The sequence below is a fragment of the Silene latifolia genome, chromosome Y, assembly GCF_048544455.1.
Source record: "Silene latifolia isolate original U9 population chromosome Y, ASM4854445v1, whole genome shotgun sequence".
In the NCBI taxonomy this organism is placed as follows: Eukaryota; Viridiplantae; Streptophyta; class Magnoliopsida; order Caryophyllales; family Caryophyllaceae; genus Silene; species Silene latifolia.
Genome location: NC_133538.1, coordinates 318,414,740 through 318,429,650, shown reverse-complemented (window position 1 = coordinate 318,429,650; position 14,911 = coordinate 318,414,740). Strand labels below are relative to the sequence as shown.

Sequence of the window (14,911 nt, the reverse complement as noted above, 5' to 3'; positions counted from 1 at the left end):
CGAGACCATATTACAAGACCTCTGCTATCTTCTTGACCTGACCTTAGCCATGGTGAACCGAAGTTCCTGATCTTTCTTTTATCTTTTGCGAATCTTCTTATTTCGCCGATTAGTTTTTAGAATCAAACAATTTCAAAACCCCACTTAATTGTTACTTTTATAGACCGAAAATAGCAAACAAAATTGATCTTGTCTCTCTGTGGTTCGACCCTTACTATCACTAGCTATAGTCTTAGTTTGGATTTATAAATTTAAATTTTGATACAAAACGACGGTATCAAATTTTGGCGCCGTTGCCAGGGAGACGGTGTAATTCTGTTTGCTTTATTTTTAGTTTATTTTTCTTGTCTCAAGGAACTTTGGTTTCTTGAGGCCGTTGCTTACTCTTGCTTCTAGTTTTGGTTTTTCACAGTTAGAAGACAGGTTTTTGAGAGGAAGACTTGAGTACTCTCAGTTTTGCGAACCTGACTACGATATATGACAATCTTCAGCCAAAAGAGCAGCATATTCCAAAGGGACACGTATTACCTACCTCTACTATTGGTCACTTCGAATTTCGTTCCTCTTATATTGATTTTGTGGAGCGAAATCAGTTTGCTGGTCTACCGGACGAGGATCCTTTGAAGCACATGGAAATTTTCACAGATTACTGCTGCTCCATACCTGTACCGGCTGGGGTGACCCATGATGAAGTAAAGGGAATAATGTTTTTGTACTCCTTGAAGGATTCGACGCGAGATTGGTACCGCTACCTTGATAGAGTAGCAGCTGGAGTCACAGATTGGACATCTCTAGCATTAGCTTTCTACAAAAAATACTTCCCACTTGCAAAGACTGATGCCTTGAGAAGTAAAATTACAAATTTCCAGCAAGGACCTGATGAGGAATTTTGTGATGCATGGGGACGTTTCAAGAGTTTGGTTAGGGCTGTCCCTCACCATGGTTTCCAGCAGTGGTACCTTTGCAACTTATTCTATAATGCTTTATATGATGATTACAAGGTCATCCTGGATGCAGCTGCGAATGGTAGGTTCCAAAATAATACTGGTCAGAATAAAGGTTAGAACACTATTGAGGAGATGGCAGTCCATAGAGCCGAGTTTGGAAGTTCGCGTGGAAAGTCGCGAAAGCAAAGTGATGAAATGAGTGCCGTTGTGACACTCATAACTTCTATCACTGCCCGTCTCGAGAAGCTCGAGACCTCTGAAGATTTCAAGGAAAGAGTTGAAATTCCTGTCCATAATTCAGATGAGACCGCGGAATTGAGAGAAATGGTCCGAGCTCTTTGGGTTCAAGCCGCGAAGATAGAAGCAGCTGGAATTGAATCTACAAAGAATTTTATGAAGCAGTTGGAGAATATAGAGGCTAAGCAAGTCGCCAATTCTTCAAGCAAATGTGAGGGGCCAATTGAAACGATTAATGCCATTAATTTCAGAAGTGACCTCTCTTATGAAGGTCCCGATAAGCCAAGAGGAGACTCGGGAAATGTTGAAGAGGCTAGTTTAAATTTAAAAAGTAAAACGAACTTTATTGCGATTGCCGCGGTCGATCGACCACCAACAGCAGTCGATCGACCGGAATTCCTGAGGGAAAAAGTTTCTGACCAGAAACTATTCATGCCCAGCACAAGTGGTCGATCGACCACCAACAGCAGTCGATCGACCGAGGTTCCTGAAGAAACAGTTTCGACGTAAATCGTTTCACGCCAAAGATGATTAGTCGATCGACCGAGCTCAATGGTCGATCGACTGGGAGTCCAGTGCAGAACGCAAATCCGTCAACTAGTCTGCATTATTCTACACTTATTGATGATTTGACGGAGGTTTTAAACTTACGGAAGCCGAAGGTTACTGATCCTACGGCCAGTGTTGCAGTCCCGTATCCGGAGCGTTTAAAGAATACTAAGCTGGAGCGCAAGTTTGGTAAGTTTTTGGAAATGGTCAAGAATCTCGAGGTAACAATTCCTTTCACCGACCTAATTACCCAGGTACCTTCTTACGCTAAATTTATGAAAGACATTTTGAATCGTAAGAGAAATTTTCATGATGATGGTAATGTTGCTTTTGTGGAAGAATGCAATGCTCTTTCACAAATTAATATACCACCTAAATTAAAGGACCCGGGTAGTTTTTCAATTCCTTGCACTATAGGTAACCACGAAATTGGAAAGGCCCTTTGCGATTTAGGGGCCAGTGTCAGTGTCATACCATATTCTGTTTGCGAAAGGCGAAATATTGGTAGACTTAAGGTGACCGATATTACCCTTCAGATGGCAAATAGATCGACTAAGAGACCTCTAGGAGTCTTAGAGGATGTACCCGTACGAGTGGGTAAGTAATTTATTCCTGTCGATTTCGTTGTTTTGGAGATTGCAGAGGACAGTCAGATACCTATTATTTTAGGTAGACCATTTTTACATATAGTTGGAGCTGTAATAGATGTCAAACGCGGAATCATAACCTTAGAGGTAGGGGATGACACCATTGAGTTCAGTCTTGCTCGTAAGACGACTGAATCTGCTGATGATGACACGTGCTATTCCATTGATATTGTTGACAGGGCTGTTAATTGTAATTGGAGGGAATCCTTAGCCAAGGATCCCTTAGCTGATCTAACCCGTTTAGATGAGTGTGCAGGTAATACAGCGGAGAATGCTGAGGAGCCAGATGCTTTGGTAGCCTCAATGGAGAGCTACGAGCTCACAGAAGAGAAAGATGAGATGCTCTTAAGCCTGGCCAACGAGAATTTGGTAAACACTTGCTATACCATTGAAGCTGATTCTGTCTATGCTGTAGAGGTAAAGGTACTAGAGCGTAAGCCACTTCCTCCTAATCTTAAGTATGTTTTTCTAGATGATACGGAGCAGTACCCAGCTATTGTTAGTGCTAAGCTTAATGATGACCAGCTGTCTGCTCTGATGTGTGTGCTTAAGAAAAACAAGAAAGCTCTAGGTTACTCTTTGGATGATATTAAAGGCATCAGCCCTGATATTTATATGCACAGGATAGAGCTGGAGGAAGGCCACAAGCCTTACAGACAGAGGGTCAACGCAAGTTGAACCCGAAGATGCAGGAAGTTGTTATGGCCGAGGTGATGACACTACTCGATGCAGGTATTATTTATACAGTTGGCAACTCCAAGTGGGTTAGCCCAGTTCAGGTAGTTCCGAAGAAAGGAGGGACTACCGTGGTTAAAAATGAGAAAAATGAATTAATACCAACACGATTTGTGACAGGGTGGCGGATGTGCATTGATTATAGACAGTTGAATGCCGCCACCAAGAAAGACCACTTCCCCCTCCCTTTTGTTGACCAAATGACTGAAAGACTTGCTTCTAACAATTTTTTTTGTTTTCTAGACGGATATTCAGGGTTCTTTCAGATCCCTATTCATCTGGATGATCAGAGTAAGACCACTTTTACCTGTCCACAGGGTGTTTTTGCGTACCGCAGGATGCCTTTCGGATTGTGTAATGCCCCAGCTACCTTTCAGAGGTGCATGATGGGGATTTTTTCTGATTATATAGAGAATATTATGGAGGTATTTATGGATGATTTCTCAGTTTATGGTAATGACTTTGATCGTTGTTTAGCTAATCTCGATAAAGTCATGCAGCATTGTATTGATGTTAATCTTGTTTTAAACTGGGAAATATGTCAGTTCATGGTCAATGAGGGAGTTGTGTTAGGGCATCTGATTTCTGATAAGGGTATACATGTTGATAAGGCAAAAGTGCAGGTGATTGAGCAATTGCCTCCTCCCGTGAATGTTAAAGGAGTGAGGAGTTTCCTTGGTCACGCTGGTTTTTATCGGCGTTTCATTAAGGATTTTTCAAAAATTGCTAAGCCACTTACACAATTGCTCCTTAAGGATGCTGTCTTTGAGTTTACTGATGAGTGCCTTTTAGCTTTTAACAGGTTGAAGGAGGCTCTAGTTTCGCACCAATCATTCAAACCGCCTTTGATTGGGACCTCCCATTTGAGATTATGTGTGATGCCAGCGATTATGCAATTGGTGCAGTTCTGGGACAGCGGAAGAATAAAGCTTTGAATGCCATATACTATGCGAGCCGAACTCTGGATGAGGCTCAAGTCAATTATTATACCACTGAGAAAGAGTTTCTAGCTGTAGTTTTTGCCTTAGAAAAATTTCGGTCTTATTTGTTAGGTTCTAAGGTTGTTGTTTATACTGACCATGCAGCGCTGAAGACTCTCTTTCTTAAGAAGGATGCGAAGCCAAGGCTTTTAAGGTGGATACTCCTTTTGCAGGAGTTTGATTTGGAGATCAAAGATAAGAAAGGAGCAGAGAATGTGGTGGCTGACCATTTATCTCGTCTGCAGCCGACAGAAAAGGAGGATTCGTTACCTATTAATGATTCTTTTCCTGATGAGAGTCTGTTAGCTATTACTACTTCAGGGTCTTATCCACCTCCGTGGTTTGCTGATTTTGCTAACTTTACTGTGACAGGTAAGATATCACCCGAGCTTTCATGGCAGCAGAAGAAGCGGTTCGCTTATGATGCTAGACAATACTTTTGGGATGATCCTTATGTTTTCAAGGAATGCGCAGACGGTCTTATCCGGAGATGTGTGCCTCAATGGGAGGTGAAGGATATCCTAGAAGCTTGCCACTCTTCTGCCTATGGTGGTCACCATGGTCCGTCCAGGACTGTGGCAAAGGTATCCCAATCTGGTTTCTATTGGCCAACTTTGCATGCAGATAGTCGCAATTTTGTTGCTGAGTGCGATGCTTGTCAAAAATCGGGGAATATTTCCAAGAGACATGAGATGCCACAGGTAGGCATTCTAGAGGTTGAGATTTTTGATGTGTGGGGCATTGATTATCAAGGACCTTTTCCGAGCAGTAAAGGTAATAAATATATCCTCGTAGCTGTAGATTATGTGTCCAAATGGGTAGAAGTTATCGCTACTCCCCATTGCAACGCAAAGGCCATGATTAAACTATTTAAAAAGATTATTTTCCCTCGTTTTGGTGTCCCTAGGGTTGTCATTAGCGATGGGGGAATGCATTTTAAAGAGAAACAACTTAGTGCTTTATTGACTAAATTCGGTGTCCAACATCGTAGAGGTTTGGGGTATCATCCCCAAACTAGTGGTCAGGTTGAGATTTCTAACGGGAATTGAAAGAGGTTTTAGCTAAAGTTGTTTCTAAATCACGGAAAGATTTGAGTCTTAAGTTAGATGATGTCTTATGGGCTTATAGGACCGCGTTTAAGACGCCATTTGGGATGTCACCATACCGATTGATTTATGGTAAGACATGTCATTTACCTGTTGAGTTGGAGCGTAAGTCTTGGTGGGCTATTTGTGATTTGAATTTAGATCCTAACCTCTCTCGTGAGAAACGTATGACACAGCTGAATGAGCTGGAGGAATTTAGTCTGCTGGCCTATGATAATGCTAGGATCTACAAAGAGAAAACAAAGCGCTGGCACGACAAGAGGATCATCAAGCGCGAGTTCCATATTGGCGATAAGGTACTTCTTTTTAACGCTCGTATCCGTTTATTTCCTGGTAAGCTGAAATCCAGGTGGACTGGCCCTTATACGGTCACAGCAGTTACAAAATTCGGATTAGTTGAATTCGAGACCTCTGCTGGAGAACGGTTCAAAGTTAAGGGCAAATATGTGAAGCATTATCACGGAACAGATGAATTTGTTGGGCAAGTCGAGGTATTGTACTTCGACCCGTTATCGGATGATGCAAACTGAGGTAAAAAGGTCGTGCGGGACCTCTTAAACCAGCGCTAACCGGGAGGCAACCCGGCTTGTAAATTTTAGTAATTAGGATCTTAATGGTTTTATTTCATTTGTTTTGCATTAGGAGCTTTAGTTATTTCCTTTTTTACCATTTCCTTGGTTTGAAAAAATGTGCGCCTTTGAGATTTTTTTTGCAGGAATTTATTTTATGCAAAGTGCGTAGGGTGGTTTACTGAATTTTCATGAGAGAAGAACAGGAAATTGAATTGCAAAAATGAAATTTTGACGATTTTGAGTTTAATTGCCAGCGTTTGCGGTCGATCGACTAAGTTACGCAGTCGATCGAATGAGGAGAAAAAGGCAGAGGCTACTGTGTAAGGGAGATTGGTCGATCGACTGGGTCATATAGTCAATCGACCACCACGCGACAACCAGAGAGCTACATAAGGGGATCCTGGTCGATCGACTGGGCCTGATAGTCGATCGACCACCGCGCGAATCAGAATGCAAGTTAATAGGGAAGTTTTATTTCATTCTTCATTCATTCTTTCACTTTCATAAAATCAAAAATCAGAAGAAAACCTTATTTTCTTCCCCTTCCTTGCGATTTTCCTGCAAATCCCCCTTAATCTCGATTTTTCTTGCTTAAATCTTCAAGTTCTCGTCAAAGGTATGTCTCTAATCTTCTTTTAATCCTTTATTTTCGATTCTCACTGCATTTCTATGCCCATATTTCGAGCCAAGCTACCTTTTGATCGAAAAATCGATTTGGGGAAGATCGTTTCGGGCCAATTTCTTTCGCTTTTTGTGCTTTAATTGTATTTGCTTTCCTATTCCCTTGGATTTCGAGCCATTTTAGCATCTAGGGACAGCTTAATTCCGTCTTCCCCCAAATCTTCGAAACCCTAATTTAAGTTTTGATCTCTGGTTGTTGGTTAAGGTTTCATAAATTGTCTTTGTTAAGGGTTAAGGGAAGCTTGTTACTAATTTGTTGTTTGCAGGAGGCAACAATGACGAAAGGAAAGCAGCAAATGTTCGAAGGTCAGTCCAGTCAGGGCGCTGCCAAAGGGCCGCGGGGTCCGCCATTGATGATCGAGGATACTACGGATAGTCTACCTGACTATCCGCAGGTTATTTTTTCCACCTCTACTCAGCGAGCTAAATTCGCTCTCTTTGTCGCAAAAATGAAAGTTCAGGCCACTCGTTTTCTTCATCGACCTACTTTAGAGAAATTAGGATGTTTTGAGTCTGTTGTGTCTCTGCTAAATAGGACAGGAATGTCGGGTCTTGTGGACATGGCTGAGTTCACTTACTACACTTTGACCCTCGAGTTTTTCTCGTCTTATGCTTTTGACCAGGCTTCTTTTGAAGCCAACAGGAGTAGCCCTTGCATTTATTTTCGGCTATTCAATGTCACCTACTCCCTGACATTAGCCGATTTTGTTGGATTTTTGGGTCTTTATTTCGAGGGCAACACCTCGGAAACTTCTGATGTTCACCGGGTCATGTGGTCGTGTATCTCTGACTGGAATGGCCCTAAGAGGACGGGCACTTCCGTCCACTTGCCCCCTTTTCGTTATTTTCTACGGTTAATGGGTAATACCATTTTCGGCCGTAAGGAGTCAAATAATGTGAATACCATTGAATTGTCTATCATAGCGGGCTATCTGAACATTGAAAGTCGGGTAGCCCGTATCTATAACATAACTTATTTGACTGCCGCTCACTTTCAGACTATAAGTGAGGGCACTTTGACCACTATTGCTTGTGGTGGGTTGGTGACGCGTATCGCCAACCGTCTAGTTCTTCTTTTCCCTCGAGAGGAGGCCCCTATTGACCCTGACCTACGCTTCATAGATCTTGCCTACGCGCGGTCTGTGAAGTGAGTCGATAGTCGGAATCGGTGGAAGATTGATTCTTTCATCTGCGACCCCATCCCTGTCCTTGGCCTCCCTCCTCTCCTGCCCCTTACCACTGTTTCGGGGGCAGCTCGCCCGCCCTTACCTAGCTACAACCTCCCTATAGGGGCGGGCACCGCTACTTCTAGCACTTCAAGGCGAGCTCGTGCCTCCTTTTCACAGGCCTCCTCCGCCTCTACTCCTGCTCCCACGGGCTTCCCGGCCACTTTTCATCCCCCTCCTCCTATGGTTATCCCTGCGGTCATGGACCAAAGGGCGATGTCACGTGTGTTGGGTGATCTGTGCATGAGTTTTGATCAGCACAGATTAGACACGGCTCTGGCCCTGTACCCAGTCTACGAGGAGTACGCTCGGACGGGGATGCTCCCACAGGGTGCCTGGACTCACCCGTCTTTCTTCGTTCCCCCGGTGGGCGGTTACCCTCGGTCACAGAGACCTCCTCCCCACGACTACTACTGCCGCCGCCTGGCCGAGGCGGAAGAGGAGGATGACTCCGGGTCCGAGGAGGATAGTGGTTCTGATTATGATGGTGGGGATTAGATGCTTGTGACCTCCCCCGTTTTTGGCTGGTTTGGGGAGGTCGTCTTTTGTGAGTTTCCTATCCCTCTTTATTACTTTCTTTTTATTTTGTTGTGCTTTTACTCTTCCCTATTTTTGCTGGTGATTTGCTGCTGAGCACAATGGAGGCATTGTGCGTTTTGGTTTGGGGAGGGTATTTGCATATGTCTTTTGCATCTGCATTTGTTTTTTTTATTGCATTTCAGTCACACGTTTATTGCATTTTAGCTTGCATTTGTGTTATTTCAAAATAAAAAGAAGAACAAAATCTGAAAAAACCACCAAAAATAAAAAATGTCACGTTTACTTTTGCATATAGTCGAGTCGGATGGGAGTCTACTAATGATGACATTGCACTATTAGTCAAATTTATGCCATTCCTTGCCTTTTCACAACTGCTTAGCGAGAGTTGAAAGTGATTTTTTCAAATTTTGTTGTGGAATTTACTTCGGGTTATTAGACTTGACTCATTACTTTTGGCAAACTACTTATACTTTCTGAGATATAGAGCCTATAACTGGTGAAATTCATGACCGGTTAATTTAGGATTGAGAGTAGTACTCCCATCATTTCATGTTTTGCACGTGTATGAGTTTTGATTGCTTATTGCCTATACACATCGGTTTGTGGTCGGTATTACGTGTTTTGAGAACTATTGCATCTCCCCCTTTCTCATTTTGCCCCATTTAACTCCACTATAAGCCATATCTGCCAGTTGCCCTTAACTACATCCCATACTTAGCCTACCATTGTGCCAAGCTAGGTAGTAGTAGAGGAATTTGTCGAATTATAGCAGTTTTGGTTCGTTTCGGTAATGTTGGAGTCAGTATTTATGAGAATTGCAGGGGTTGCTAATGTGTTAGCTTGAAAAAAAAAGGGAGAAAGTCAGAAAAGAAAAAAAAAACTCTGAAAAAAATGAAAAAAGAGGAGGTTGATCTGGGCAGAGGGCACTGGATTGCAGGGGTGGTCGATCGACTGCTGTTTGTGGTCGATCGACTGCCAGCTCAGAAAATGAAAAAAAAGAGAAGAAAAAAAAAGAAAAAAAAAGGAATTTAGAAAAAAAATTCGGCCGAGTTGAGAATACGCTTCATGTGCTCATCTTATGAAATGGAGGTGTCTGTTTTTGGGATAGTGTGTTGCCTAGACATTTAGAGGCAATTGTTTATATTTCGAGTTGGAGGAACGGGATACGGTTTCTGATGGTTTGTTAGGTACTAGCTTGGCTTCTTACCCTCACATTTCCATACTTGTTTTACCCTTTCTTTCCCACTTAGCCTCACATATCCAAATCTTGCAATAGTTCGGCATGTAATAGTCCTTAACGGTGGTTATGCGTATGTATGGTAGTTAGAATCATTATTCATACCAGTCAAGCATACATGTTTTGTCGGTCGCAGTCTAGGTGAGAGTCTGTATTTTCTTCCGTCTCTTCTACATATATTCTTACCATTTGCTTTGCTGAGAGAAGAGTGACCCGGGAGAGTCCAAATTTATGAGTCTTGCAAGGTCGAACGCCCGATTTAGTTCCATGATATGCATAAATTTGTTCACTTGCTTTGAGCTTTGCAGTAGTTGATTACGTGCATTAAACGGTTTAGCATTGACTTGTAGTTAGCTCTGAGATATACTCCTTTACATTAGGTCCTTTTAGATGCATTAAGTGCTTGCTTGGGGACAAGCAAGGTTTGGTTTGGGGAGATTTGATACGTGCATATTCTATACACTTTATTTGCACTTTTGGCACGTATTTCCATGCGTATTTGTTAGCTTAAAGCTATTATTTCTCCCGAAACGGTTTACTTTGCGATTTCTATGATTTATTGTAGGAATGAGTGGAAGTGAGCTGAATCAAGCCTAAATCGTCCTCCGGAGGCAACTTCAGGGAAGCTTGGAAGAAGGGAGTTCGTACTCACTCACTTTGGGATGCGTGCATTGGAGTGAAGTGGCTGATTTGAAGAGGAAAGGAGGTTACTGCACAGCTCTGTTGGTCGATCGACCAAGCTCTTCAGTCGATCGACCGTGGAATTTCAGCAGGAGCTACTGCATTATTTCTGGCTGGTCAATCGACCATGCTACTCAGTCGATCGACCAGGTTTCGCAGCTGTTATTGATTTTACGTGTTAGACTTTTAAAAAGCCCAATTGTAATTAACTTTTTGGCATCGTTTATCAGTAAAACAGATGAATAATTTAGGTTATGTTTTTGATTATCAAAGAACGATAGTTTCGATCTAGTTTTGGGAGACGACGGATCCGAATTTCAACTACTTTGTTCATCAATTAATTAGTAAGCTTTAATGCAATTTCCTTCCTCTTTTATTTCTTGTCAATTCAATTCTTGTTGTTACTAGTTTTTATTCAAGAAATCCAGTTTTAATCTTTCGTCTTAAGTTCAATTTCAGTTATGTCGATCTCATTCTTTGTCTTCAATTTTGCAATTGTTATAGTTTTAATCATGCATAGCTAATTTTATTGATTGGGAACGAGGTGAGCCATGGCATAAATTAGGGTTGTTTTGTTAGTATGAATTCTTATGTATCGATCTTATTACCCTTGATAAACCCGTCTTGCTAGATTGAAAGATTAGTAGGCTAGGCTTTCATTGGGGTTGGAATTTCCTTTGAGCGAAAGCTTCGAGAAATTTTTGGGAATTAGAAGACCGTAAGGTTATTGAGCATTGATCGAAAGACTTGCTCATGTTCCTCGAGACCATATTACAAGACCTCTGCTATCTTCTTGACCTGACCTTAGCCATGGTGAACCGAAGTTCCTGATCTTTCTTTTATCTTTTGCGAATCTTCTTATTTCGTCGATTAGTTTTTAGAATCAAACAATTTCAAAACCCCACTTAATTGTTACTTTTATAGACCGAAAATAGCAAACAAAATTGATCTTGTCTCTCTGTGGTTTGACCCTTACTATCACTAGCTATAGTCTTAGTGTGGATTTATAAATTTAAATTTTGATACAAAACGACGGTATCAAATACCGACGATGATAAGGGATGGGCCCTTATTGAAGAGATGGCGAATCACAGTGCTGAGTATGGAAACACGAGGGATGGTATTAGAACAGTTCATGCAGTCGATAAGCAGGTTGTGGCTTCGCTGGAAGCCATGAATGCTAGATTTGACAAATTGGAGTTACATTCTGCTGGGGAGCCTCAGACGGTCCATGTGCTTACTAGAGGGGAGACCGTCACATGTGAGAGGTGTGGGAGCAATGATGGTCACACTGCTGTTGGCTGTCTTATGGAGAAGGAACAAGTCTTTGCCTTTCAACAATATAGGCAAGGAGGGGGTTCCTATTACAACAACCAAGGGGCAGTCCATCCCAATTTGAGGTGGACTAGTCAAAATGTGCTCAATCCTACTCCTCCTCCGCACCAACAGCAACCGTATGTTCCTCCACATAAGAATCAACAAGTCTTTCAGAAGCCTCCTTCCTTATCTCCTCCCAATCACGGAGCATCATCTTCTGGAGGGGTGAGTGAGATTGGTGAGCTAAAAACTATGCTGTAATATTTTATAAAGCAGTGGCAGTTGTGTAATACTCCGTATTTATGGTCTTGGGGGCACTCTATCGAGTAGCCCTTACTCTGTCGAGTAAGGGTATGTTGCAGAATAAAATAGTTTCTGACCTGTTGGGCACTCGATCGAGTAGCTGGGGCACTCGATCGAGTAGGGGGGTACTCGATCGAGTACCTTGGGTACTCGATCGAGTGTCCGGTTTATCGGGGGGTTTTCTCGGGTTTTGTTAATCACGCGATTAAGGTATATAAACATATTCGTCTTTGTTTTAAAACACTTTTTACAAAACCTAAAACCTGTTTAAGAGAGAAAGCGATCGAGTCCTTCTTCCTAATCGCGTTCTTGACAATTCCGGAGTTCGGACGGTCGGTTTGCATCGTAGTTCGTGTCGTTGGATTCCTTGCGTCGAGGGTAAGCTTTTAACATAAGTTTTATAATGTTTTGATAAGGTGGTTGAAACCCTAATTTAGCAATTGGGGATTTTATGAGTAGGAATTGAATGGTAGTCTTTATGTGTTATGTATGATAGGAGGAGAATTCGTAGAGGAGCCGTTTTGAGACAGCTGTAGATACCGTCTGCGTGTTGTGCTTTCAGGTAGGATTTCCTACTCAGTATTAGTCCCATAATGGGATATTGGTGATGTCTTGTAATTAGTGATTGATATGATGATTGTAATTGTGATTGTGATTGTGGTTGTGTTCGTTGATGGCTCTCGAGATGCGTTCTACCGAGTGGGGTCACTTGCGGGAGTGATCTCACGCCCTAGTTTCGCCTTCGTGGAACCCGCCACAGAAGGGATGTGCACATTAATGAGCGGGGTTATCGCTCGTACGATGAGCGGGCTTAGGTGGAACGGTGCGGTCCCCCCATCGGGCGGTGGTCCAGTGGGACGATCGATGATTGAGGCGGTTGGTTGGATGTGTGTGTGTGTGTGTGATTCAAATTGTCTATTTGTCTTATTGTGGTTATGTTTAATTGATTGTGTGATTAGTATCGACCCGGTGTTGTTTTGTAAACTGCGGTGATCCATTCGGGGATGGTGAGCAGATATTGAGCAGTATAGAGATGATCTTGGGATATTTGGGATGGCCACGACGTGACGATAGAGTCTTATTTGTAGTTTAGTTTTATTTATATTTGATTGAGAGCAGTTAGTTTGGAATAATGTATTATACTATCGTTTGGTTTCGAGGATTGTATTCATTCATTAAACTATTATAATAAATGTCGTTTCTATTTTGTCTATTTGATTATCATACCCGCAACCGAGATGGTGATGTCTTCATACCTGAGTGGTCCTGGTAAGGCACTCGGAGTATGGGGGTGTTACAAATGGTATCAGAGCGACGATCCTGAAACCTGTAACCAATGAACTTAATGAACATAGAGAGTCAATTAAAATGAACCCGGGGTAAAAGTTGTGGGAGCTAGTGCAAGGGCTTGGGAGACGTCCTAAAGTCGCAAGGGGTCGCCCTACAACTTTGAACCGGTCACGGGGCAGAGTGTTTGTTGAATATATGTGTGCTTGTTAACTTGTGCAACAAAGTGATGAAGTGTGTTGATTGTTTGGTGTTGAAATAGGAAGTTGAGCATGTGAAAGGAAATGATACGTGGAACATGTTAATGAGATGATAGCATGTTGAGGTGTTTACAATGTGGCTTTTATAGCATGATGATTGATTTTACTGATAAGTAGAATAGATGCGTAGCATATTGATTATGATATCATGCGATTTTTATAAAATTAGCAATGTTAGTATGTGACGTAATATGCGGGTAGCTTTTACGTATTAGTGATACTTGATCGAGTGAGACTAACTCGATCGGATAGGTTTTTGACGATTTTGGACCAGAATCGCGTTTTGGGGCACTCGATCGAGTAGCTAGGGGTACTCGATCGAGTAGGGGGTCACTCGATCGAGTAGCCTAGATACTCGATCGAGTAGGTTAGAGATCGAAGGTCCGTTTGGTTCGGAGTTTGGGTACTCGATCGAGTACATAGGGGCACTCGATCGAGTAGCCCGTTACTCGATCAAGTGGGTTTGGATACTCGATCGAGTAGGTTCTGGGCAGCGAGTTCTCGTGTTTTGAAGTTTAGTACGCATGTTCATGTTTACCCTTTCTTATATACGTATAGTTTCAAGATGCCGCCAAAGAGAAATGCCTTGTATGCGAGAGCCGAGCTTATGACCACTGATGACATCGTCAAGATGTTAGAGCACCAGGATGCTCTGACTGAGACCCTGAAGAAAGTGAACGAGGACAAGAATAAGGAAAAGGAGAAGGAAGTTGACCATGCTAAAGTCAGCCTTTATATTGCGAGGTTCAACCCAAAAGAGTACAAGAGAGTTGAGGAGCCTAACCTTCTCGATAGTTGGTCGAGGGAGATGGAAAACATACTAGACTTAGTCCATTGTCCGGATGAGATGAGAGTGGATCAGCTGCATTTTATCCGAGGGAGGCGGTGGCAAGTGGTGGGATTCGGTGAAGGTGAGTGCTAAGGAGTTGTATACCAACCAAGGGTTACCTGCTATACCTTGGGAGGAGTTTTAGAGGTCGTGAGGAAGGAGTTTGTGCCGGAACATGTGAGGAGTAAGTTGAGGGAGGAGTTTGATAAGTTTAAGATGACTATTTGAGATGTCGTATTTGAGTACTACAGCAGTTCAATGAGAAATCTAGATATCGAGGACATGGGTTTGAGTGATGAGAATTTGGCTTTGAGGTTTGAGAGTGGACTAACCACGAAGATTATGGACAAGTTACCCGTGGGAGTCCTCACTGATGTGAAGGAAGCATATGAGAGGGCCGGGAGAGGCGAGAGACTAGTGGAGATGGCTCAGGAGAGGTCTGGTGGTGAGAAGAGGAAGTCGGAGAGCGAGGGTGGTGGCCAATCTAATTACAAGAAAGGCAACCACAATCAGTCTAAGGGGTTTTCTTCTGGATCTGGGTTTAGTGCTGGAGCGTCCTTTGGGCGAGGCCGTGGGAGTGCGAGTAATAGTTGGGGGGTGACCTGCTTTGGGTGTGGTGGCGTAGGCCACAAGAGACATGAGTGCACGAGTGCACCGGGATCTTTTCAGAGACCTGCACAGAGCTTTGCGAGCAATGAGACCGGCGGGATCATGGCCAAACCGGGGAAGTCAGAGCTACCAGAGTGGAGGCAACCGCAACGGCGGTAATTCTTATCA

The 14,911-nt window shown here is 42.8% G+C and overlaps 1 non-coding gene across 1 annotated transcript; it reads right to left on the bottom strand.

Moving 5' to 3' along the window:
* Nucleotides 1-837: 837 nt before the first annotated feature.
* On the bottom strand, nt 838-946 carry LOC141635729 (small nucleolar RNA R71). Its single transcript, XR_012540392.1, has one exon. It is a non-coding gene; the product is annotated as a small nucleolar RNA R71 (small nucleolar RNA).
* Between the last annotated feature and the right edge of the window lie 13,965 nt (nt 947-14,911).